General features: G+C 37.6%; 1 protein-coding gene across 1 annotated transcript in view; it reads right to left on the minus strand.

Annotated features, from left to right (window-relative positions):
* LOC123316425 (dynein axonemal heavy chain 3) overlaps positions 1-26,098 on the minus strand; it is a 2,043,583-nt gene that overhangs the window by 1,686,666 nt on the left and 330,819 nt on the right. The gene's annotated exons all lie outside the window — the stretch shown is intronic.

Here is a 26,098-nt window from a genome sequence, read left to right on the forward strand (position 1 = left end):
AAAACTGATTTCGCGAGGCTTTCGCTGGCGGAAAAAACCGTATTAAACTGCTGGGTAGACCGACTCCCGATTTAAATTTAACCCAGGCAAATAAAACTCCAAAAACTTCTAACGCAAGACTCAAGACAAGTGTATAACAAGTGATAACGTATGGGCAAGGGCAGGATTTAGAGATTTGAAGCACCTTAATGAAAAAATTAAGAAGCATGAGCTATCTACCAAGCATGTAAATTGTTCGACAGAATTAGTTTTTCTGGTCACGACTAATATCGCTGCTCAATTAGATTCAGCTTACCGGAATAATATTATTAACCACAACGAGCAAGTAGATAAGAACAGGTATGTTTTAAAAAGAATTATAAATTGCATCAAATTTTGCGGAAACCTGGTTTTAAAATTTCATATTCTTATTATTATTCTAAAAGTAGTCCCCTAGTGAACTAGATCACGAGCCGCCACTGCAGATAGCGAAGACAAGGTCTATTTCTAGCGCAACTTCGGGATTTCTTTGACGACGAGCGGTATCTCTCATTCTCTACCCCAAGGGCTTTCGCACCATGACTTATAGAAAAGAAGAGATTTCGGTTTCAACATTTATGACACGGAACGCGAACAGGGGGGGTTGACGGGACTTTCCCTTCGGTACCCCAAGGGCTTACGCACCATGACTGATAGAGAAGGGAAAAGTCAGACTCGCGAAACAGGGTAAAGTACGGCAAAAGATAAAAGAAAGCGATACAGTACAGCAGTGTCAAAGAAGTAACCGGTGTAGTTCTAATGAAGAAACTGAACGGTAAAAGCGGGGATCTACCTCCTTTATTTCAGGCACTCGCGGTAAACAAACAAAAACTAAAAATTTATTCCTAAGAGCACTTACCCTCGCAACACAAAATTATTTCTAAATTCGTTGAACGGCTTGTCGTGCACACAATTAGAGTCGAATCGCAGAGAAAAGAGAGTACGGAGCGTAAAAGTGACTAAAGAGTAAAAGAGACCGTCGCGGGGGAAAATCTGCTTTTATAGGCAAATCCACCCACACGTTAAAAATCTGAAAATTCCAGAATGCGACAAAAGTGAAAAACGTCGTCAGCTCCAGTTCATCCCATATCAACATCAGAAAAACGTCGAAATCTTCAACGGCATGAAAGAAAAACAACGTTAAACACAGATAAACGGTTTTTTACATTTACTCTGCCTATCGGAATGAATGTACTGAATATTTGAGAATTAAATATTTCACAAAGGCGGAAATGTAAAATGAAAGGAATGCATTAAAATGAACTCCAATTTTTCTCAGAAAACTGGAGATCATTACAAGGTTTATGTTCAATCTGATCCCGTTATTGATGAGGTTGAAATGAAAAATGAAAAAAGGCCCTTCAATTTGAGCAACATTCATTTTGAAAATACTGAAGTAGAGCGTGCTTTCTATGGGTTGAATCGTAAAAAGGGTGCTGGTTCTGATTCGATTTCCAGTTTTTTCCTCCAATCATGCAGTACCTCGCTTTCTATTCCCTTGACAATTATATTTAATAAGTCATTCGAAAGTGGGATATTCCCAGACCGCTTGAAGGAAGCTTGTATAACCCCAGATCATAAATCAGGATGTAAAGATAAAATAAATAATTATCGACCCATAAGTATGCTCGGTCTTTTTGAAAAGGTTTTTGAATCATTTTTCTACCCTCATCTGCTCCATCTGGTTAAGGCACAGATAATTCATGAACAGCACGGTTTCTTTAAAGGCCGCTCAGTTGAAACAAACTTAATCACTTTTGTTGAATATTTGCAGGACCATTTAGATAATGGAATTCAAGTAGATGTAGTGTTCACTGACTTCAGTAAAGCTTTCGATAATATTCATATTCCTAAACTGATTTCTAAGTTGTACAGGGTTGGGGTATGCGGTTCACTACTACGTTGGTTCGAATCATACTTATGTAACAGGTCGCAGTTTGTTTCGGTCGAGGGATTCAAGTCGAGATATTTCACGTCGACGTCCGGTTTCCCTCAAGGTTCCCACTTGGGACCATTGCTTTTCATAATTTATATAAATGATCTGATAAACTGCTTTAAAATATGTAAAATACTACTATTTGCCGACGATCTGAAAGTCTTTTACAGAATCAAGTGTGAGAACGATTGCATAAGTCTTCAACAAGATCCAGACAGACTAGTCAAGTACTGCCACACTAACTCTCTCTACTTGAATCTCGATAAGTGTCAGGTAACTGACATAGGGGAAATGGAAATAGGGAGCACTGTGCTTATATTGGAACGAGTAAAATCTTTGAATTCATGAGAAACTGAAACAACTGTGATTATCTGAACAAATAACCTCAAGTATGCCAAATTGTGCAAATACTTTCCTACAAATTCCAATAGTAGTTTTAGATGTAAGGTCTTTCACTATGTGAATCTCTGGCCATTTAGAAAAACTATCTACAATTATTAGCAAGTAAATATTATTGAATAAAGGTCTAGCATGGTCGATATGTACTCTTTGAAAGGGATATTCTGATTCTTCACAGAGATGGGTGATCTGTTTCTCTTGATTTATGTTCAAATTGCAATTATAACAATTTTTTGAAATAATTTCAATGTCGCGATCTACTCCAGGCCACCAGCAATACTGCTTTGCTAATGCCTTCATTTTTTCAATCCCACTATGGCAAGAATGAAGTTCATTTAAAATAAATTTTCTGAGCCTTGTAGGAATGAAGATTCTTCGACCTCTTGTAATACAACCTTTAACTAAATCAAATTCTTGAAGGGGTATACCAAAAGTATCTTTGCTGGATATAATTTTGCCGGTTTCTAAATAAAGCCATAATTTTTGAACTGATGGATCGTTTTTTGTATCACTACTGATGTTTTTGGCAGTGACGGGTAAATTTTCAATTAATTGAGATTCGTGATGTGGATCTCGTAAAAAATTTATTTCAAGTCCAAATTTATCAGCAGTAGCTAGATCAAAACTATCTGACACTGGTAAACGTGATAATGAATCCGCATTCGTATGTACCTTTGTATTTCTATACTCAACCTTATAGTTGAACGCTTGTAAGAATATTGTATAGCGTTGCATTCTAGACATTGTAAGTACTGGTAATTCTTTATCTGGTGAAAATATGCTAATAAGGGGTTTGGAATCTGTAATTAGTGTAAACTGACTACCGTACAAATATTGGTAATACTTAGAAACTCCATAAACTATCGCATAAGCTTCTTTTGAAATCTGACTGTACATACATTGACTATCGTTCAAAATTTTGGACGAAAAACTTATGGGTCTTTCCGATCCATCTATGGGAAAGAACTGCAGAAACTGCAAATGGAGAAACATCTGTAGCAAGAATGATGGGTAGATTTGGATCAAAATGAGCAAGAACTAAGTCAGAAGATATTTCCGCTTTTATGCATTTTCAGTTCCAATTCCATTTTGATTCTTTTCTTAATAATTGATACAATGGGTGCAATTCTGTACTGATGTTTTCCAAAAATCTACCATAATAAAGAACTAATCCTATGAAACTTTTGAGTTCAGTTTTATTTTTAGGAGTGGGCATTTTTTTATTGCCTGAATTTTAGATTCAGATTTGTGAACACCATTTTTATCAATTTCATAGCCGCAATACTCTGTTTTATATCCTAGAAATTTGCATTTTGATAAATTTAATTTTAAAGCTTGTTTGAGTCTTTCAAATAGAGAGAGAGAGAGAGAGAGAGAAAATAAGTTGCTATAGCAAATAGCTAACGACTTGCGTCTTACTGCCAGTATTATGTACATTTCATTGTATATTACAATTCATTCTGAACCTTAATACACTAATTCAAGAATTTCCAAATGTTCTCCATCATGAGAAGCTGAAATTTTTATGTTATCAAAAAAAAAAAAAAAACACTGACCCCTGGAATACCTTTCAGTAGGGTCTCAATATAGCGCTGCCAAATAGCAGGACCTGAAGAAATACCATACATTAAACGTGTTGGTTTAAACAGACCTTTGCTTGTGTTTAATGTAAGGATTTCTCTATCATCTGGATGCATCTCCAAATTTAAATAAGCTAGTTTAGTGAACTTTTCACCCTTAGACATGGTTGCGAATAACTCATCCATTGTAGGTAAAGGATGTTCGTCAACAATAAGTGCCTTATTTGCTGAAATTTTGTAATCTCCACATATTCTGATTTTTCCATTCGATTTAACAACAGGTACTATGGGCCGTATGGGCGTTGCCTACTGTGATGTGTTTACTTTCTCAAGAACACCATTTTGTACCAAGTTGTCTATCTCCTGTTCAACCTTATTCTTTATTGAAAATGGAAGAGATTCAGACTTAACAAAAACTGGGGTAATATCATTTTTTTATGAAGCCTTGCCTGAAATCCATCAATTTTTCCAATTTTATCATCAAATAGGGAACTTTACTTTTTACATAATTTATCTACCTCCGAGCTAACATCTAATCGATTGACACTTTGAGTGTTATATGTGAGTATGTTCAAAGATCTAATCCAATCTCTACCTAACAAAGGTTCTTTATCGGTATCTACCATATAGATTTTCAATTTAAAAAAAGTGTTTTTGAATGTAACGTTAACCCATGCATAACCGAATACATTAATTTTATTCGAACAATATGTACCCAGTCAACCAGTTTCAGTCACAGGGAAGTTGTTGGGAATTACCACTGTGGAAATGCGACTTCACAATGTTGATTTAAAAAAAGGCCACCAGTACTTACTGAAGAGTGCTTAATGTCCGCAACATCGCGTATCGCGGGTAATTACCCAGTACATCACATAGTAGGTGTAAAAAAAGCACCATGGACTTCTCATTTTGGAGGTTTTTGGAACGATTATTTTGACAGAATAAACTACCAAAGTGTATCCTCTATTGAAGTTATATTCATGTTCAATTTGATAATTACCATCATGGCAATCAATTTGCACTCTATATTCGAGGCGTTCCGAGCAAAAGTGAACCCAAGGTACAATTTTTCTGAAATTGAATTAACAGTAAGATCTGCCCAAAAATGGATCAAAATTTTATATACTCGTAAACTCAATTTCAGAAAAATTGTAGCTTGGGCCTCTTCAGCTCTGAACGCCTCATTTTTACCCTGTGTTTATTCTTACCTACATATATTTCGCATTCTGCTCTCATCCTCAAAAGGGAAAAGGGGAAGTGAACAACTATATGAATCACTGATATATTTTTATGCAAGATTAATATGTTTCCTACAAATCCAAATATATAAAATGTTATAAATCTTCATTCCACTTCAGGAACCGCATGGTCCAGCTGAAGAAGAAAAAATCAGAGCTGTATTGATAGTAATACATCGAGTGTCATGAATAATCTAAAAACAGTAAAAAGGGACTTTTTCCAGCACAGTATCTAAACTAATAATTTGAAGTTCCATCGATGATTCAAATCAATTCCAAGTTTGATTTTGAAGGTTGTGAATGATACTTATGACTTAATAATCACCTAAATTCATATGAGGTATGTTGAAAGTTGAACGTTACAAAGGTGCCAATATGAGGAGGATAAGAGGGCCAAGAAGTGGTCATGATATAATTATTATTTCAATAGGTTATATAACTACTCACCTTTTACTGCACATTACTTAATCAATCAACGTCAAGTTACACTTAACTAAAACGAAATTTAATAATAGATGAACTGCTCGTTTGAAAAAATTATTCTCAAAATTCATTCATGAAGATTTTGTTTGTTCATTCTCTCAACACAACGCAGTCACAGCACGAAACACGAATAGTCACACCACGTTTTGCATAGCGGGATTTAGGTTATGAGTTGATACCACGTGTTGATAAATAGAACATTTCAGACATTTACTGAAAGTTTGTTTTAGAGAAGTCGCTGGGTAGAGTTCATAGAAATTTATTCACAACACATCAATTCATGTTCTAAAAATATCACAGATTCAATATTTCAAAAATATCAACAGAGAGAAGTCGCATAGTAGTAATTCTATGTTCACTTCATCGGAACATCTCGATATGATGTTACATGCAACCACTAGGGATCTAAAGTTGAGGAATTTGCAAACTTAACAATATGCGAACGTTAATGTCCACAATGTGAAATCTTAAGTACATCCATGAGAATTCTCAAAGAAGCGCTTCAATGCGATATTTTTGGGTACTCCCTGCGACTTACTGTTACATTTTTGGTTGACTGGGTAATTTTTGACGTTCAATGAAAATTAATGTTTCGATTTCTCTGATATTTCGATTGCTAAGAAAAGAGCGTAAAAAGGATACTAGATAAGACATCTACGAGTATAACTAATAAAACTGAAGTTATTGATGTGCGGAGGCCAGTGACGAAATTGAGATTGAAACTAAAAATAGTAAAAAATTTAAAAAATTGATCCACAACAATGAGTAAACATATAGAGGTTTTTTTTTTTGACCTCAGGTTTTTCATACTGTAGCATACAAGTTGTATGTATATCTATATAACAGATTTTAGTTGAAAACTTTCATTCTTTCGAGTGTGGAAGCAGATTTTTTTTGAGTGATTCGGGTCATAATCATTTATGGGTCATAATGTTATTTTCAACAGCTTTACGTCACGTTACCATAGCTCAAAAATAAACTTTAACTTCATATAGACAATATTATTTCTTTTATCTGAATCATTATTTCCAATTTCTCATGTTTTGTATCTCATTTTTATTCTGTGTTATCTATTATTCCTCAACTATTCATCCAAACTTATAACGTAAACTAGCTGACCCGGCAAACGTTGTTTTGCCATATAAATAATTTCCTAGTAATTTCTAGTGTAGACAAAAAATAGCTTACTTATTGTATGTATGTTAGAATGTGTATATTGTATGTATGTAAGAATGTGGTATATGCGTGAAATAAGCATGGAGCGCTGTGAACGATGAGGGAATATAAAAATAACAAAAGGCAAACATTATTTTTAAGTTATTATAATTTATTCCTTAAAATTATATATCATTAATTAAACAATTACGACAGTAACACTATTAAACAATATCAATCTCTTAATGCTATAGCGTGAACAATATTTTTTGTTAGTCCATCTAGCATTCGTTCGTTCGTTCGTTCGTGCTGTTTACTGGGTGGTTTCGAAGGTATTCATTCGGTTACCGATTCTTTTTTGAGTTGGGTTACTAATTTCAAAATTATTTAATGAGTAATATAAAATTCAATACACCCCTCTCGTTTTTTTTTTCTTTCTTTTTTGTTTTCAGATTATTCTTCGTCAACCATCATAGTAGAAAGAATGGGAGGAAGTTTTTGGATTTTGTCATATGAAGAAGATGTTCTTCAATTTCAATTATTTTCAGCTTATTCTTTACACAAATACATCATCATTACACTTATACGGGCAAACAGAGAGTGTTTTCTGAGGTTTTTATCTCTGTTTTTTTCATGTATCATACGAAGATATGTATGGTACCCCGTTGACATTTTTCCTCTGCTTACACTGAGATCTGGAACGAGGAACAGGTTTCTAGGATCTGTCTCTTGTTCCATTTCTTTACACCCGCTTCATTGTTATTTTCAGATTGTAAAAGTTTGTAACACTCTTTTTCAAATGAATATATATACTGGGTCAGAAGTGACACCTGTAGACATCTGGCGGGGATAACTAATCAAATGATGATTGATCAGTTTTCGACCGGAGAGGAAAAATGATTAAATTACTAAAATGGCTATTAAAAAATAAGGGTTGATCGTAGAAGGGTGAAAATTGAGGGTTGTATGTATTTCTGTATGTTGTAACATAAAAAAATAGAAATTAAAAATTTTGTCTAAAAAAATAAAAAAAAAATTTAGGGGTGGACTACCCCTAACATTTAGGGGGATGAAAAATAGATGTTGGCCGAGTCTCATAGATACCGGATAAGCACAAAAAATTTCATCAAAATCGGTCAAGCCGTTTTGGAGGAGTATGGCAACGAAAACTGTGACACGAGAATTTTATATATTAGACATTATTCTGGCCCACCCCAAAAAAAATAGCTCGAAGCGGCCTTTGGCCCCAGTCCGGAATTTCGGTTGATTTCATTTTCAGCGTATTATTACGCAATCGAAACCTCGATAATTCCTTGAAATAAGTGTTTACCGAACCTTTACGAATTTTCAGCTTTTTTTGTACATTTTGCCCATTCTGTGTCTCTTCTTTTGTTTTATTTGTTTCGAGCCACATAGGTTATACCTCGGCTTTTGTATACTAAATAAGTAAATAAATAAATAAAATTTCTGCATTGTCAGCATTTTTAGTCTATTGAAGTACTTATGATCTTCAGTTTCGTGGGGGAAAGTACCAATTACCGCAGTTCGAAAAGTAACTATTATTACTGTATGGCTATGGCAAGCCCTACTCTGCTAGTCAAATAGGATGTAAATTTTCCTTAGCTGAAATATTGCGAAAGTAAATATAATGAGAAGTGAATTTCTGAAAGTAATAAAACACCATTTCGGTCTTTTCCACGGAAGCTTCAAAATATAAAGGAGTATAATGCGAGGCACAACATCTGGGTATCAGATAGAAGAATACCGACACCAGTATATACTTAGCTCAATAAGGAACGATAATTTTACGACAGCAATAAACGGTGAAAGATATCTAGTATCTATAGAGAAGGAATGAGCGAAAAATTTCGATATATTGAAATATATATCGAAATTTATTCACAACACATCATTTCATGTTCTGAAAATATCACAGATTCAACATTTCAAAAATATCAACAGAGAGAAGTCGCATAGTAGAAGCCATGTTCACTTCATCGTAACATCTCGATATGATGTTACATGCAACCACTAGGGATCTAAAGTTGAGGAATTCGCAAATTTAACAATATGCGGACGTTAATGTCCACAATGTGTAATCTTAAGTACATCCATGAAAATTCTTAAAGAAGCGCTTCAATGCGATATGTTCGGGTACTCCCTGCGACTTACTGTTACATTTCTGGTTGACTGGGTATATAAATCTAAATCACTCGGAATTATTTCAAGTGCAGGAAATAATTTTTTGAAAAGGTTTTTACCAATTATTGGTAATGACCCGCAATAATATGCCGAAATCTCCCACTTACGCCGCAATCACAAAATCTGTAGCGGGTTCCAAGAATAATTGCCTTAAAGGAATTGTTTCACTACCCGAAACAAGGAAAAATGATTCAACGCAGGTTGCGAAGGCCCCAAACGCGCCCCCAACTAAACGCGCGCGTAAAGACAGCTCCTCGTCTCGAGGAAAATACCAAAAAAACACCGGAAGTGCCTAGAAAAGACAGAATCCCACCCATCACGATGATGCGCACCTCAGATTGGGTAGAGATTTCTAAAGCACTCTACTCCAAGAAATTCAATTATAGCCGCGCAATCGTAGTTAAAGACGGTATTAGAATCATCGCGTCAACCTACAGTCTCGAGTGAAATCTTGACAAAAGAGGACGTGCTAAAGTGCTCCTAGTGCTATAAAAGAGAGAGCGGAAGAGAAAGTCGAAGTGAAAGTTTACACTAAGCTACGGAATTTTTGATTCCGTCTGTGAAGTTTGTGTAGGTTGTATACGTGTATGTGTTATCGGAATTTTATTTCGTTAAAAAAGTTGGTGTTCATCTGCGGCGTCCAGATTTCGATCGATGGTTCTGCAGAAAACATCAGGTGAGCTTATTTTTCGTATCTTTTTTCTGATTTTTCTCATAGCGTGGAGAATTTTTGATGAGTCGTTTTGTTTTTATGCATGAGATACATTTTTCTTTTTTGTCTTGAAAAATTTTATTTCCAATATCTTTGAGTAGCAAAGTAATTATTAATTAGATTTTAAAATGTCTGACCATTCGGACTGCGATTCCGTAATGGAAGAAGACGCGCCAGAAATCGCTAATGTCGTGTCCGAACACGATATTTTGAGAGAGGAGAACGCAAGTTTGAAAGCGAGGGTGATTGAGCTAGATAGATGCGTATCTAGCTTAGTTGCTGAGATTAAAAATCTCAGGGAGAGGCTCGAGTTGCAGGAGGAAAATAAGGAAAGTCCTTACTCCAAAGCACTCAAAAAAAACATTGTTTTGAAAAATTTTCAAGAAGTGACCTTACCGGTTCAAAAACAGAAGATGGAGGTGGTCAAAACCCCTCAAAACAAAATTTCCCCACCCGCCAAAAGAGTGAGAAAGGATAGCTCCTCATCCAATGAAGACTCGAACAAAAAAAGAGTCTCGGAAACCCCAGCCCAACAGAAAACCACTCCAGTGGAGGAGAGGAAAGAAAAACTCCCCCCTATCACCCTGAGAGGTACGTCCGAATGGACTTCAATTTCGAACGCCTTGATGCGGAACGGTATTAAATACCAAAAAGCGACGACAGTAAAGGACGGTATAAGAATCGTCCCACAAACCGCCGATGATCATCGAAGGATGACTGAATTCCTCCACAAAATCAACAGAGAGTTTTACACTCTCCAACGAGAGGAGGAAAAGAAAATTTACGCGGTAGTGAGATACCTACCGCTGGATGCAGATATCCCGAGGATCCTTGACGACCTCAAGGATCAAGGGATCGTCGATGCTGAGGTCATAAGGATGACCTCAAATATGACAAAAAAGCCGATGCCCTTATTGCTGGTTAAAACCCAGACTAAGGGTATCTTCGAGGTGAGAAGGCTCTACAACATGAACTGTGTTGTTGAACCTAAGAGAAGGACGACCGGGCCTGGACAATGTTATCGCTGTCAGCGATATGGACATGCCCAAAGTAAGTGCACTTTTCCAGGGAGAACGAGGAGCGAAATGCTTCTTGTGTTCTCTGTGGAGAGCAAGGACATCCAGCCAGCTACAAGGGATGTAGCGAATAGAAATTGGTCACTAAAAAGACCAAGAGATCGCCAAGATCAAACCAAACCGGCTCGAGGCCAACACAAAATACTCCGAAGCCAGCCCAAAACTCTTCGGAAGTGAAGAAACCTCAGGAAACTGTAACCAAAGCAGTCAAAGAGACGAAGAATCCAGAGAAAAAGACGGAAAAGGCAAAAACCGCCAAAAAAGCCGAAACCAGAAAAGGAATTTCTGGAATCACTGAGGAACTGGATAAGTTCACGAAAAACCTCCTCAGCACGATGATGCAGAATCTGGAGAAAGAGATTCAGAAGAAGATGCAGCAGATTATTAAGAATATTTAATGGCTGATACGACGATAAAGAACAATCTTATAACTGTCTCTTGGAACGTCGAAGGATTGAGAGCCCGCAGACCAGAATTCGAAGAACTGATTGAAGAGAAGAGACCGGACGTCATTGCTCTCCAAGAAACAAGACTTAACCCCAACGTTCGGATAGCATTTCCCAATTACGATATCTACAGAAATGATAGACCTAACAGCACAGGTGGCGTTGCTATACTGGCTAGAAGGAATATGGATCACCATTTCGACCAAATATTCAATGGTCAAGAAGTAGAAGCAATATCGATTATTGTGAATACCAATCGAGGACGAGTGAAGATTATTTCGACTTATAAATCACCGGATAAGGACATGCTGGAAGAGGATCTAAAAATGCTACTAGAAGGAAGACACCCGAAAATCATAATTGGTGATCTTAACTGCAAATCGCAGGAATAGAACAGTAGGGTGGAAAATACCAACGGGAGAAGACTGAAGATTTATGCTGAAAAACTTAATGCAGTTGTGATAGGACCTGATATACCGACCTACATACCAAGAGTAAATGGACTACCCGATGTACTGGACATTGTTACAAGTGTGGACAAGTGTTAAAAATTGGAGTAATTTTTAACCCAACTCTATCAGCTCGGTGCACAACTCTATCAACTCAGTGACTGCGTTTATCGTTACATGCTTCTGTGAACGTAACCTTTAAATCGCTGTCAATCAGCTGTTCAAAAAAACTGGTGGAACCTGTTGGATCTGCTCAATTCAATTCATTCTATCCTAGATTCTTCGATCGCTCAAGTGATTTGTTAACTTGGTGTAATCGATATCGTGGTTTTAGTGCACTCTCATTCTAAATTCATTCAACTCAAATCATATTAATATCAATTCATAATAATTACAGGATTAACATCTCAAAAAGGTACAGTACTTTTTTCACTCAACAAAAAATGTAATCATTTTTTGCATGTGTCACGTTAGAATATCATTCTACATAATTTTCCTCTCAACATTTACTCCATCGCTATGCATTTTCTCACTATTACATTTGAAATATTCTGCTCTACACCTCTATATCATGTTTGCATGTATATTTTCTCAATTTTCTCCAAATCTCTCAATCAACCACGTGCTCAATGTACCTAACTGCTTCAACCCTCTCAAAATGCATCGATATTCCATTCGCTTAAAATCACATCATCTCGAAAACCACTCACATTTTAATTTCTCTAATTTTAGCACCAAGTTCACATTTCACACCACTCTATTAGAAGCTTATATACTTGTATTCACTCTCATTCTGTATACATGTCACCTCTGATTAACTTTACACCTCTTACGATCAGACTTCTCAGGCCTCTTAAGTTTCAGGTACCTCTACACTCAAGTTGGACACTTCGAAGGCTTCTCATAGACCAGATCGAGATCCATCTCAATACACTCAGAACTCTGAATAAAGGAATACACCCAACTAACTCTCTTGGACAGACTGGTTTGTGATAACGCTCGAGGAGGTCCAACCTGAATTCAACTCAATAAGTATAATTTACTATAAACTTTTGCATGTCTCTATTACCTGAAACTTATGATACCTTATTTCTATTCTCTAACGTTATGAACTGCTCTTCTTGTTTCATCTCAATTATGAATACTATTCATTAATTCTTTCTACGTTTACAATATTTCATTTCTCTACATTACATTTGTAACACAACTCACCTCAATTTATGTACTCTCATACAACACCTTCTGCTTTTCTAATAGATTTGCTATTCCTGTAAGCGTTGGTAATCATCTCTCTCATTCTGTCTCATTACACCTGTCTCACTACATTACATATCTCTAACTTCTCAATTTGTCACTGCAACCTTCTGTTTTTCTTATAGCGAGACAGTTTATGAAATCGTAAACTCTATCACTGTAAACGTTGTGCTTGCATGATAACACTCATATCAATTCATAACTATCAAGCTCAATTATTATGCAACTCAAAATACATAAACACGTTTTGATGTAGATCTATCTCAATTCTCTCAATTCTTATCAAACACATAATAATTGATCTTGTTACACGATACTTGAGATTCACTCACCTGCTCTTTCTCTCAAGCAAATACAACGTTGATTTTCTCGTTGAAACATTACACTCAAATTCTCTCAATAACTTCTCAATAATTGTTAATAGGTTCACTCTGTTTAGATGTTGTATATAATTTTACTTCATGCGAGTGTCTATTTATTATGTGACGTGTTTGATATACAATAAAGATTTTATTTTACCATCTCCAACTCAATCATTTGGTAACAGTCCACTTTTAAGTAATTGCCAAAAATCTCAACACTCAGATTTTTGAACAAGAAGCCTATGAAGAAAGTACTAAGAGAATAAGGAAACCAATTCCGAAACATTCACATGAAGATACGCCAAGGGATATAAAGGAACTTATAAAAAAGATCCCATCAACAGGAAAATCAACTAGTTTTTTGAAAAATACTCAACACTTTCTTGAAAATTTAAGAAATTCTAATTTAAATGCAACAGACATCTTAGTAAGTTTTGATGTAGTAAATCTTTTTCGAAATGTTCCAGTTGATAAAACTCTTGAAATAGTGAGAACAAAATTGATTAATGATAGAACCATTTATGAAAATTCGAAATTGACTATTGATGATATAATGGAGATATTAGAAGTTTGCCTGAATTCCACATATTTTCAATTAGATGATGTTTTCTATAAACAAAAATTTGGTATGGCTATGGGTTCTCCTTTATCACCAGTAATGAGTAACATATTCATGGAATCTTTCGAACAAAAATATATAGACACATACCCACTAAAATCAAAGACTTGGTGGCGATATGAAGACGATATTTTTGTGATTTGGCAACATGGTAGAGATGAACTAGAGATTTTGATCATATCAACAACAAAGAACCTACAATAAAATTTACAATGGAATTAGAGCAGGATAACAAAATTTCATTCCTAGATGTTTTAATAAAAAAGTTTTCGAATTATTTTGAAACGAGCGTATACCGAAAAAAGACACATACTAATAGATATTTAAATTTTTATTTCAATCACCAAGTAAGTGTCAAAAGAGGTATCATTAAAACACTTTATGATAGAGCTAATTTAATTTCATCTACACCCGAAATTAGAAATAATGAGGTTGACTCCATTAAACATTTTCTTAGGGATAATCAATACCCAAAAAATTTTATTGAAAGAACAATATTAAATTTAGAGAGAAAAATGACTAACCAAAATCGTAATAATGATCAGGAACAACCAACAAACCGTCAAGAACAACCAAATTTGTTGAATGTAATTCCTTATGTTAATGGCCTTTCAGAAAAAATAAGAAGAATCGGTTCGAAGTTCAACATACGAACTGTTTTTGAAACGCAAAATGATTTGAGATCTATATTAACAAAAACTAAACCTTTGAACGAAAAACAAAAATCAAAAATTGTATTTACAACATACCCTGTATTTGTGGTAAAACTTATACAGGTGAAACGTCCAGACCTCTAGAAATAAGAAAACGCGAACATAAAAATAATATTAAAAATAGAGAAATTAATCGATCACAAATCGCAGATCACATTTGTTCTAATACGGGAGACCACATAATGGATTGGGACAACACTAAAATTTTAATGACAGAACCAGACCATTTCAAACGAAAAATTAAAGAGTCTACGTGTATTCTATTAGATCAAGATAATAATTTGGCAAATTGTTCGGTAGGAATAGATCATATTTTGATCAATTTACTAAAGAAGCAACTATCATCCGGTAATTTCAAAATTAAATGAATCAACGTTTCTGTGCAGTCTCTGTTTCTGTGTGTTGACAATCAATGTCAGACAAAAAGCGACAATTCAGAAGATTTTCAAAAGTAGATTTTTTCGTCTGATGAAGGAGTCTGATATAGACTCCGAAACGTTACAAAGAATTATAATTTCAACGTTATTTATTTTGAGTTTATTGTCAGGCAACAATTTTTTCTAGTTAATTTGCTCCTGACAAATTAGTGCAAGAATTTACGCAGGAGCAAATCGTTGATTTCATTTTTAATTGATTTTGTTTCAGAGATTGGGAGTGAAAACCCTAAAAAGTTTATGAAGAGATGCAAAATCCTCCCAAAATAAATTTCAATCGATATCGGGAAAATCTACAAAACAACAAAAAGAGAAGAAGACAAGAAGAAACTGAATAAGCATAGTCAGATATTGAAAAATGCTTTAACAGAACTGCGTAATAACAGATGGCACCAGAGATTAAGGGAACTGAATACAATAGATCACTCGGCTTGGAAAATGCAAAAACGCTTACGACGAGAACAGACAGTTATACCTCCATTGCATGGAGCAAATGGAATGGTATATACGAGACTAGAAAAAACCGAAGCACTTGCCAGAGAGAGAGAGAGAGAAGCCAGAATAAATTACAGAAATGATGATGACAATGAAGATCTAGAAGAAAAAGTGGAGGCAAACGAAGAACTGATGATGGAACCACCGGAAACCGAAATCATTCCAAAACCGGCTTCACCAACAGAAATCAAAGAGATCATAATGAAACTGAAAAACCGGAAAGCACCGGGAGAAGATAGGATAACGAATTATATGTTGAAGAAATTGCCTAGAAAAGGAATAGCAGCCTTGACGAATATAACAAACGGAGTGATGAGGACCGAATACTACCCAAAGAGATGGAAAACTGCAGAAATGATAGTTTTCAACAAGCCTGGAAAGGAACAGAAATTTCCTCAAAACTATAGACCAATCAGCCTACTTTCAGCACTAGGAAAAGTCGTCGAGAGGGTTATCGCCAAAAGGCTGAATGAGGAAACAGAAATGTTGAAGATAATTCCACCCGAACAATTTGGATTTCGACGAGAACACTCGACTGAACTCCAATTACTACGGCTCATAGAATACGTCACCGAAGGAATGCAGACCAAACAGGCCACAGGATTAGTTCTGATGGATATCGAGAGAGCTTTTGATAGAGTATGGCACGAAGGCCTAATCTACAAGATGAAAAAAGCAGGATATTCGACCAAGCTATGCAAGATTATAAGGAACTATCTGAGGAATAGAAACTTTTTTGTGAAGATAGATGGAGCAACCTCTCAAACCAGACAATTGGAAGCGGGAGTGCCTCAAGGATCTCTTGGACCTCTGCTTTACGTAATATACGTTTATGATATCCCGAAGAATGCTAGAAATATGCTCACCTTGTACGCAGATGACACAGGAATAGCATTCAGACATCGACGCCCAGAGATCATACACCGGAGACTGCAGGAAGCCATAGATGAATTACTCAAATAGTGCATCAAATGGAAAATCCAAATCAATGGAAGAAAGACTCAAGCAATATTACTGCAAAAGAGAAGATTGAGGATGGAAGAAAACCTTGAAGTTGATGGAGAAGAGATTGAATGGAAAAATGAAGCAACATACCTAGGAGTGACGCTTGACATAGGACTTACATGGAAAAACCACATCAAATGTGCTGTTGATAAAACAAAAGCCGCAATGAGTAAACTTTATCCACTCATAGGCAGAATAAGTCATATGAATAAGAACATCAAGTTGACGATGATTAAAACTATTGCGCGACCACAACTCACATATGGATCGGCGGCATGGGGCTTCGCAGCCAAGACCCACATCAAGAGAATACAGGCCACTGAGAATAAACTCCTTAGAATGGCGATGGACGTGCCCTGGTTTGTTAGGAACAAACAAATCTACAAGGACTTGGAATGGGAACCAGTTACAGAATTTATGAAGAGAAAGGCGGAAAGGATATTCGACATAGCCAAACAACATCCAAATGAGGAACTACGAAGATTAGTCGACTACGATCCAACGGAAGAAGCTAGAAGGTCAAGAACCTACCGCCGAAGACCGAGAGATCAGTTAAAGATTTAAATGTAACCAAAGAAGAGCTTAACCTATAAAAGCTATGGGCAGCATACAACTATCAACACGACTATGATCGTGTGAGAGTCCAGAAACCATAAGAGTCAACTGGTTAATAGGCAAAATGCCCGGAACCTATGAAGAAGCAGTTAGGGATTTTTAGTGGGTCTCGAGCTCAGAGAGTGAGAATCCCCACACTGTTCCCCCTCAGCAGAGGGTGTGTTCGTCTGTTTTGCAGATTTTCCCCCTGCTACACCAAAAAAAAAAAACAACGCGTCAACCGTAGATGATTATAGAAAAATTACCAAATTTTTCGAACACCATGGTAAAGAATTTTTCACCTATCAAATGGCGGAAGAGAAGAAGATATATGCCGTCAGCAGGCATTTTCCAATCGACGCTGATCTTGCGTTGATTAAGGACGACCTGATATTCCAGGGAATATCAGACGCTGAGGTGTCCAGAATGACATCCTACAAGACGAAGAAGCCCATACCTCTCTACCTGGTTAAAACCCAGAAAAAGGAAATCTTCGAAGTGAACCGACTCTACAATCACTGTATTGTGGTTGAACAAAAAAAGAAGCCTGAAAGTCCACCCAGTGCTTTAGGTGCCAAAGGTACGGAAATGCACAGAACAAATGCTCCTTCCCGTGTAGATACGTGAAGTGCTCAGGAAGCCATAGCAGCAATGACTGCACACTCACCAGAAAAGGTGAAGAGAGAAATGCCACATGCGTCTTATGTGGAGAAGAGGGCCATCCAGCTAGCTACAAAGGATGTAGAGAATTCAAGCTGGTGACCAGAAAGAAGAATTCCCGAAAACCAGCTGAACAGAAAAAGCCGGTAACTAAAACTACTGTTCAAAAAATTCAGGAAGTAGCGAAGGCCAAACCTACAGAACAGGAAAAGAAGAGGGAGACTTCAAAACCGGTTCAGAAAAAAAGAGAACAGAAGAAGCCTTCAATAAAACAGGCTGTGAACGTCAACAGGAGAAGAAAAAGATATCTGAATCTTCACGGAGAAAATTTTCAACAAGATAATGTTGAAAATTGAGAGAGAAATGGAGAAGAAACTCCAAGCATCATTCAGTAAACTGAATTAATGGACATTACGGATAATAGGAAGAAATCCCTCAAGATAATCTCGTGGAACATAAACGGGATAAACACTCGGAAAGCCGAGATAGGAGAAATAATATCAGAGAGACAACCTGATATTATAGCCCTACAGGCAACAAGAATAAATCGGAACAGACGATTTCAATTATGAAACATATAGATGTGACAGAATTACAAACACCGGAGGAGGAGTAGCAATATTGGTGAGAACAGATCTGAAACACTACTTCAAATGTAGATCCGACGAAACACAAGGAAAAACAGAAAAAGTGACGATTGTTGCCGAATTAAATCGTCAAAGAGTCGAAATTACCTCGGCATATAAGCCACCACAAAACAATTTATAGGAAGAAGAGATAAACAACATGTTGGAAGGAACGAATCCGAAAATTTGCATCGGAGATTTCAACTGTAAATCCCCATTATGGAACAGCATAACAGAGAATAGAAATGGCAAAGAACTCAAGGATTCCGCCAAAAAACGAAATGCCATAGTGATTGGCCCAGAGTTACCGACATATCTTGCCTTTGGTAGAGGAATACCAGATGTAATAGATATCGCGATACTGAAAAATATAACTCAAGAATTCTCGATTAAAACTTCTGAAAATGGAACCTCAAACCACAATCCCGTGGAATTGACAATTGGAGAAGAACCAAGAGAAAAACTGCTGGAAATAAGAGAATATACCAATTGGGCTAAATTCAGCCATTTAATACAATCGGAAATAACAGAAATAACAACAATAAGCACTCCAGACGATCTGGAATGTGCGGTTGATAAACTGGAAGAGATTATATTGAAAGCTTACGAAAAAGGCACGAGAAGAGTGAAGAGACCAGCACCAAGTCATCCGCATCACGATACACCTAAAGAAGTAACGATTTTCTCGTATAACGATTTTCTCGTATGAGATATACGAGAAAATCGAAGACTCAGAAGAATATATGACTTTAGCCTTGCGGCTTTCACACTCCTCTCCAGAGGAAAATTCACTTATCCCAGATATCTCAGATATCAAAAGGATTGAGCTCTGTTGGAGCCCTTTCCAGGTTGTCGGGCTCGTGGTGGTGGTCGGGTCCGGGTCGCTCCTCGCCTCCCTGCTGTAGGTTGGATTCCTGCTCCACCCGCACTTCCTGCCGGAGCAGACGGTGTTCCTCTGCATTCCCCATGTACTTGCGTACAGTCCTCGCCGTTCCGAGCAGTACCGCCTTCTGCATGACTCTATAGATATTTTCGTCCAACTGAAGTTTCCTCAAGTTCTCTAGTAGTTTCTTCGGTATCAGGCCTGTAGATGATATGACAATAGGGATGGTCTTGATATCTTTCAGCTTTCACTGTCTTCTGGTCTGTTCCTCGAGATCTCTGTATTTTGAAATTTTTTCAGTGTGCCTATCTAGAAGATTGTTATTATTTGGAATTGCCACGTCGATGAATAGTGCTCTGTCCTCATCCTTATTGAGCAATATGAGGTCTGGTCTATTGTGGGTTATTTTTCGGTCTGTGAAAACCGTGCGATCCCAGTAGAGCTTGTGATGTTCGTTTTCCAGCACAGCATCCGGATGGTAATTGTAATAAGGAACCTTTTTCGATGTTAGAAGTTGGTGTTTTAGTGCCAATTCTTGGTGAAGAATCTTGGCAACAGCATCATGTCTATTTTTGTACTCCGTGCCCGCGAACTTCTGACATCCCCCGGTGATGTGCTGGATAGTTTCATGTGTCGCACAGCCATAACGACAGCTATCGTCCGCCACTGAGGCATCCTTGGCGATGTACTTCATGTAATTTCTTGTTGGAATCACCTGATCCTGGATGGCGAGCATGAAGCCCTCTGTCTCAGGAAACAACCTTCCGGAAGTCAACTAGTAGTTCGACGCAGATATGTCGACGTAATCATGGTTGACCTCGTTCTGGTGCCTCCCATGCAAAGGTTTGCCAATCAGTTTTTGCATTTTACTTTCTGCAGAGTGTTCGACGGTTTCCAAGTGATCCTGTATAATAATAATATTATTATTATTATTATTATTATTATCATTATAATTAGAGTTGAGGATAACCTATATAACTCACAATAAAAAAAAAAATTACAATAGGCTCATGCTTGTGAATTCGGAAAAAAAAATTAGATTAAATTAAATTAACGAAATACTGTCCATATAAAAGAAAACTAAGTCCTCCACTGAAAATGAAACACGCACTTCTTACTGGTCACAAGTATCTACCGGAGCTCCATGCGTCCCATCTCTTTTTGAAGCTGTTGACACTAGGGGCGTTGACGACACTGTGGGGCAACATATTCCATACCCGAAATACCCTGTTGCTCAAGAAATTCTCTCTGCTTCTGGTGAAAAATCGTTCCCTACTCAGCTTGTATCCGTGTCCCCTTAGATTACCTCTGTTTAATGAAAATAGACCAGACATGTCAACACCGAAAAACCCCTTCAAAGCTCTAAACGTGGTCAGCATATCTCCCCTCGTCCTGCGACTTGAGAAAGTTTCCAATCCCATCATGGCGAGCCGAGTTTGGTAGTCAGGTCTTATGATACCGAATGGGATTCGAGTTGCTCTCCGTTGCACCTGCTCCAGCAGATCTGCATCTTGAACAAATATGGGATGCCATACTGGACCGGCGAATTCCAATATGGGGCGTATATACGTCTTGTAGAGCGATGTTAATGTTTGAAAATGGCAACGGTTGAAACATTTCTGAATAAGGTACAGAGACTTCTTAGCCTTATTCGTCACCCGCACTATATGCGATCTCCACATCAAGTCAGCATCAATTGAAACTCCCAAATCAACATGTGATGTGCAAGATTCAATCGGATTTCCGTCCAAATAGTATATCATTTTGGGGTTGTTACTACCCAGATGCAGGACACGGCACTTAGAAAAATTCAGAGGCAACAGCCATTCCTCCGTCCACCTCTGAATGATATTACAGTCTTCCTGAAGGGTATCACGATTAGTATTGGGGTAATTATAAAATTTCACATCATCAGCACAGAATGCACTCTTAGATGATATCAAAGGAGGTAGATCACATACATAAACTAGAAAGAGCAGTGGCCCCAGGACGGAACCCTGAGGAACTCCACTACTCACAGATCTGAAGGAAGATCTCCCTGAACCGACTTTAACCGAATATGTGCGATCCGAAAGAAATGCATGGATCCACCGCAAAAGCATGCCTCGGATTCCATAATGTTCCAACTTATGAAGTAGTCGTCTGATTGGCACCCTATCAAACGCACACGAGAAATCTAAGTAAATTACATCGACGGGAGTTTTACTATCTAAAGCTGCAGTCCACGAACCAACGCTACTCAAAAGATTTGTCAAAACAGTTCTGCCAGGTACAAAACCATGCTGTTCGGGCGGTATCACAGAAGTGTCCAACAGAAACTTTTCCAGTTTCGATGTAATCATTCTCTCTAAAATCTTGAGTACAGCAGATGTTAAGCTAATGGGTCTGTAGTTTTTAGGACTGTACTTATCGCCTTTTTTGAAAATCGGGGTGACGGAGGACTGCGTCCATGCTTTCGGCAATATACAAGCTGACAGGGAACGCTCGTAGATCGTGGTCAATGGTGATGCTATCGCAGATGCACAACGTTTCAGGAATGTCGTAGTGATGCCATCGAGTCCAGGGGCCTTTCCCTCAGTAAGACTCTTAAGGTGTTCAAGAACGAGTTCTTCGGTTACATTTATATTATTTATGCAAGCATGATTCCTGGGCTCGCTTATCTGAGGCATGGGGGTATCAGGTTCGGTGGAAAACATCTTTTGAAAGGTGTCCGCAAAAGTTTCTGCGATCATTTTATGATCGGACAACAAGGTATCATCATCATTACGTAATACCGGAAGAGTAACAGATGAATTCAAATAACTTCGTACATTTTTGAAAAATTTCTTTTTACTTTTGGATTGCACCAATCTTTGTTCGAATGATTTCTTTGCATCTCGAATCGCCTCAGACAGTTGGTTGGAGTAGTCTCGGTGGTTCCGGAAATCTTGAGACGATCTGTTACGTCTAAAACGTTGCCAAAATTTTCGTTTAAGTCGACCCATTTTCAGAATCCTATCGTTGATCCAAGGTTTACTTGGATTATGTCTCACCACCCTCTCACATGTACAATCCGCTATCACCTCCTGAATCCTCGCACTGAAGACACCCCACATATCATCCAAATCATCGTTGCAGAATATCTCACGCCAATTACACTCCCCAAAATTCGATTAACCTCATCATAATTTGTTATTTTCACCCTTGCTTCCCAATTTGGTGGCTGGTTTGTCGATCTCAACTGAATCTTTGTTGAAAGAACTACGTGATCAGACTTTTCAACAGGTGAGAGGTAATTCAGACCAGATACCATATCAACATCAGTAACGAGAATGAGATCGGGCGTAGTTGGAGACTGGCCCACCCTGAACCTAGTTGGCTCCTCAACGATTTGTTTAAAACTGCTTCGGTTAAGCATCTCGACGAAGGGTAAAGATGGAGAGCCTGGAGGTGGCATTCTCAAAAGAGGCCACTTACGAATGTCACCAAAGTTGAAGTCTCCGGTTATGAGCACATTGCTCTCCCCATGGGATACGCTCTCCAAGTGATCGAACATTACCTGATCGAACGGTGACGGACGGGGACGATAGATGCAGCCAACACTGAGTGATAAGTTATTCGATTTTATATCGACAAAAATATTGTCTATACCAGGCGTATTGAGGGAGTATTCCGATACACTAAAAGGAATAAAAGGAAAATGTTGACTCCAAGAGGTATATACACACACCAGCATAACCCGGAGTTGTAACACTATCACAACGATATAGAGAATAACCAGGAATCGAATAGCAGCCATCAGGAATTCCAGTGTGGAGCCAAGTTTCTGCAAGAAATATCATCGGCTCCTGCTCGCTCCTGGACCAGTAAGAGAAGTTCATTGTATTCGGACGGCAACGATGCAAGATTGGAGTACAATATTGGCCACTCAATTGAATACTGATTCAGTTTTTTGATTTTGCTGGACTCGCACATACAACACATGGTATTCCCCCAACATATTTTATAGTAAGGTGTTCTTCACCAGCAGAACGTCTAGCCTTCAATTCCGCCCTAGCGACCTGTAACTCCTTGACTTGATATGGCGTTTTATCGTCAGATATGTATAGATTGCCATAATCTCTATGGCCTAACAACAAATTCTTATTGCGTAGAACTTTGTAAGAGAAGTTACTATCTTTGAATTCAACTTTAACAGGTCTCGGATATCCATCTCGAATGCGGCCCACTCGCGTAATCACCGTAACGGAAGATACCAGTGAGATATCAATTTTTCCAACAATGTCCAAGATCACGTCTCGATCAGAACCCCCGCTCTGATCTTTCGGTAAACGGCGAATAAAAATATTGTTCGCTCTTCTCATGCGCTCCAAAATCTCGTTCGAACTGATCGTTAAGGTCGACTGTGTTGCGTTATGGGACGAAATAACTGCTGAAGGTGTATGTTTCAGATTTTCGACCTCAGTGTCTAATCTCTTTATGGCAGATACAACATCTCCAACATCCAGAGACTCGAGCTTGGATTCTAGGTTGTTGACCCTATTCACAAGATGCTCATCTGAGCACTTCAGGGCTTGAATATCCTTATCATGTGATTCCAAAATTTCTGATTGTTTGTTTAATAATATCGCATGCGACTCTATAGATTGTACACAAGTAGTTATTTGTTTGCTAAGATCTGTCTGCGCAAGCTTAATGGATGTAACATCTAGAGCGATAGAGTCTAAAATAGACAATTTTGACACAATGATGTCAAGTTGTCTAGCTTCCGTAGTCTTGCCCACTGAAGAACTACGAAGGTGCCTCGATGAGTTAGATGGTTGTGTGAACATTTCAATACAGTAAAAAAAACAGCGAAATCAGTGACCGAAGAAAAAATTACGCAAATGAGGGATTATCAGACACAGGAATCACAATATCACTCTACTGTGGCCTTTCAGAGAGATTTTAGTAACGAACAGGAGGCCGAGAATAATAGCAGGTAAAAACAGAGGTGAAAAACAGAGAAAATTTTATATAAGTGTATATCTTTTTCAGTCACTCTCGTATGATATCGAAACTCAGAGATTCAACCATATCACGTTAAACATACTTATGCAGATTCTACAAGGAATAAGATAATTCACGTTTGATAAATTCGCCAGATTTAATCTACGCTGCATGTGTTGATAAGATAATATCGAATGGCGAATATTTATGGAATTAGGTAGAACGCTTATAAACAAACTTAAAAAATCGTTTCCGTTCTTATTGAATCCTCAAATTATATAATATAGAATGTTAACTCACAGACCCTTCTTCTAGAGATTAAGTAGAAAACCTTCTAAACAAATTTTTAACCGCCCAAATTCACAATTTTCCAGGGAGCACAAGAGGCAACCGTCTTCACACATTGAGCATATCTGTATCTATCGATATCGATATCTGTATCGAATGCATAAAAATGATCTGAATAGAAGGAATCTCAACCGACATAGCCAAGTTCTGAAAAATGCCCTGAAAGATCTAAGAACAAGCAGATGGAACAAAAGGGTTCTAGAACTGAATACAATCGATCATTCTGCATGGAGAATGCAAAAAAGCCTACGTGGAGAAAAGACTAAAATTCCACCCCTACACGGAGAAGGGGGAATGGCGTATACCAATACTGATAAGGCAGATGCATTGGCAGACTCGATCGAACGAGAATCGAGAATAAATTACAGGATAGCCGACGATGATGAAGATTTGGAAGAACTGGTTGAAGAAAATGATGAAGAAATGGTTGAATTAACAGCGACTGCTGTAATGGACAAGCCAACATCCCCAAATGAAATCAGGGAAATAATAAGAAGTTTGAAGAAGAGGAAAGCTCCCGGAAGCGATAAAATAACGAATGTTATGTTGAAGAAAATACCTAGAAAAGGTATAGCTTCTCTAACAAATACCGCGAATGGAATAATGAGGACAGAATACCACCCAGAAAAATGGAAAACAGTGGAAGTCATAGTGTTCAATAAACCATTCAAAGAGAAGAAGTTCCCACACAACTACAGACCGATAAGTCTACTGTCGGCGTTAGGAAAAGTAGTAGAAAGAATTATATCCACGAGGCTAAATGAGGAAACCGAAAATCTGAAACTAATACTACCAGAATAGTTCGGAATCAGAAGAGAGCATTCAACAGAGCAACAATTATAAAGGCTCACAGAATACATTACAGAGGGATTTCAAAATAAACAAGCTACAGGTCTTGTTTTACTAGACGTCGCCAGAGCATTCGACAGAGTATGGCATGAAGGATTAATATATAAGATGAGATGTGCTGGATATTCGATCAAAATATGCAAGTTGATCCGGAATGATCTCAAAAATAGAAGAGTTCACGTAAAAGTGAAAGGAGAATGCTCCACAACAAGAGATATAGAGGCTGGAGTACCCCAAGTGTCAGTACTTGGGCCACTTCTGTACAACGATATTCCGAAGAATCCAAGAACCATGCTAACGTTATTTGCTGACGACACCGCAACCCAGAAGTAATAGAACGAGTTCTACAAGAAATGATTGACGAAACAAATGACTGGTTCATAAAGTGAAATATCAAAAGAGCCAAGCAATATTACTACAGAAGAGAAGACTGCGACCCACAACGAAACTGGAAGTTGACGGCGAAGAAATCGACTGAAAAAATGAAGCCAAATATTTAGGAATAACGCTTGACAAAGGACTTACTCGGAAAAGTCATATCAAACAAGCAATCGACAAAACGAAACCAGCGATGAATAGACTCTACCCTCTGAT

This window comes from Coccinella septempunctata, chromosome 7 (assembly GCF_907165205.1).
Source record: "Coccinella septempunctata chromosome 7, icCocSept1.1, whole genome shotgun sequence".
Lineage (NCBI taxonomy): Eukaryota > Metazoa > Arthropoda > Insecta > Coleoptera > Coccinellidae > Coccinella > Coccinella septempunctata.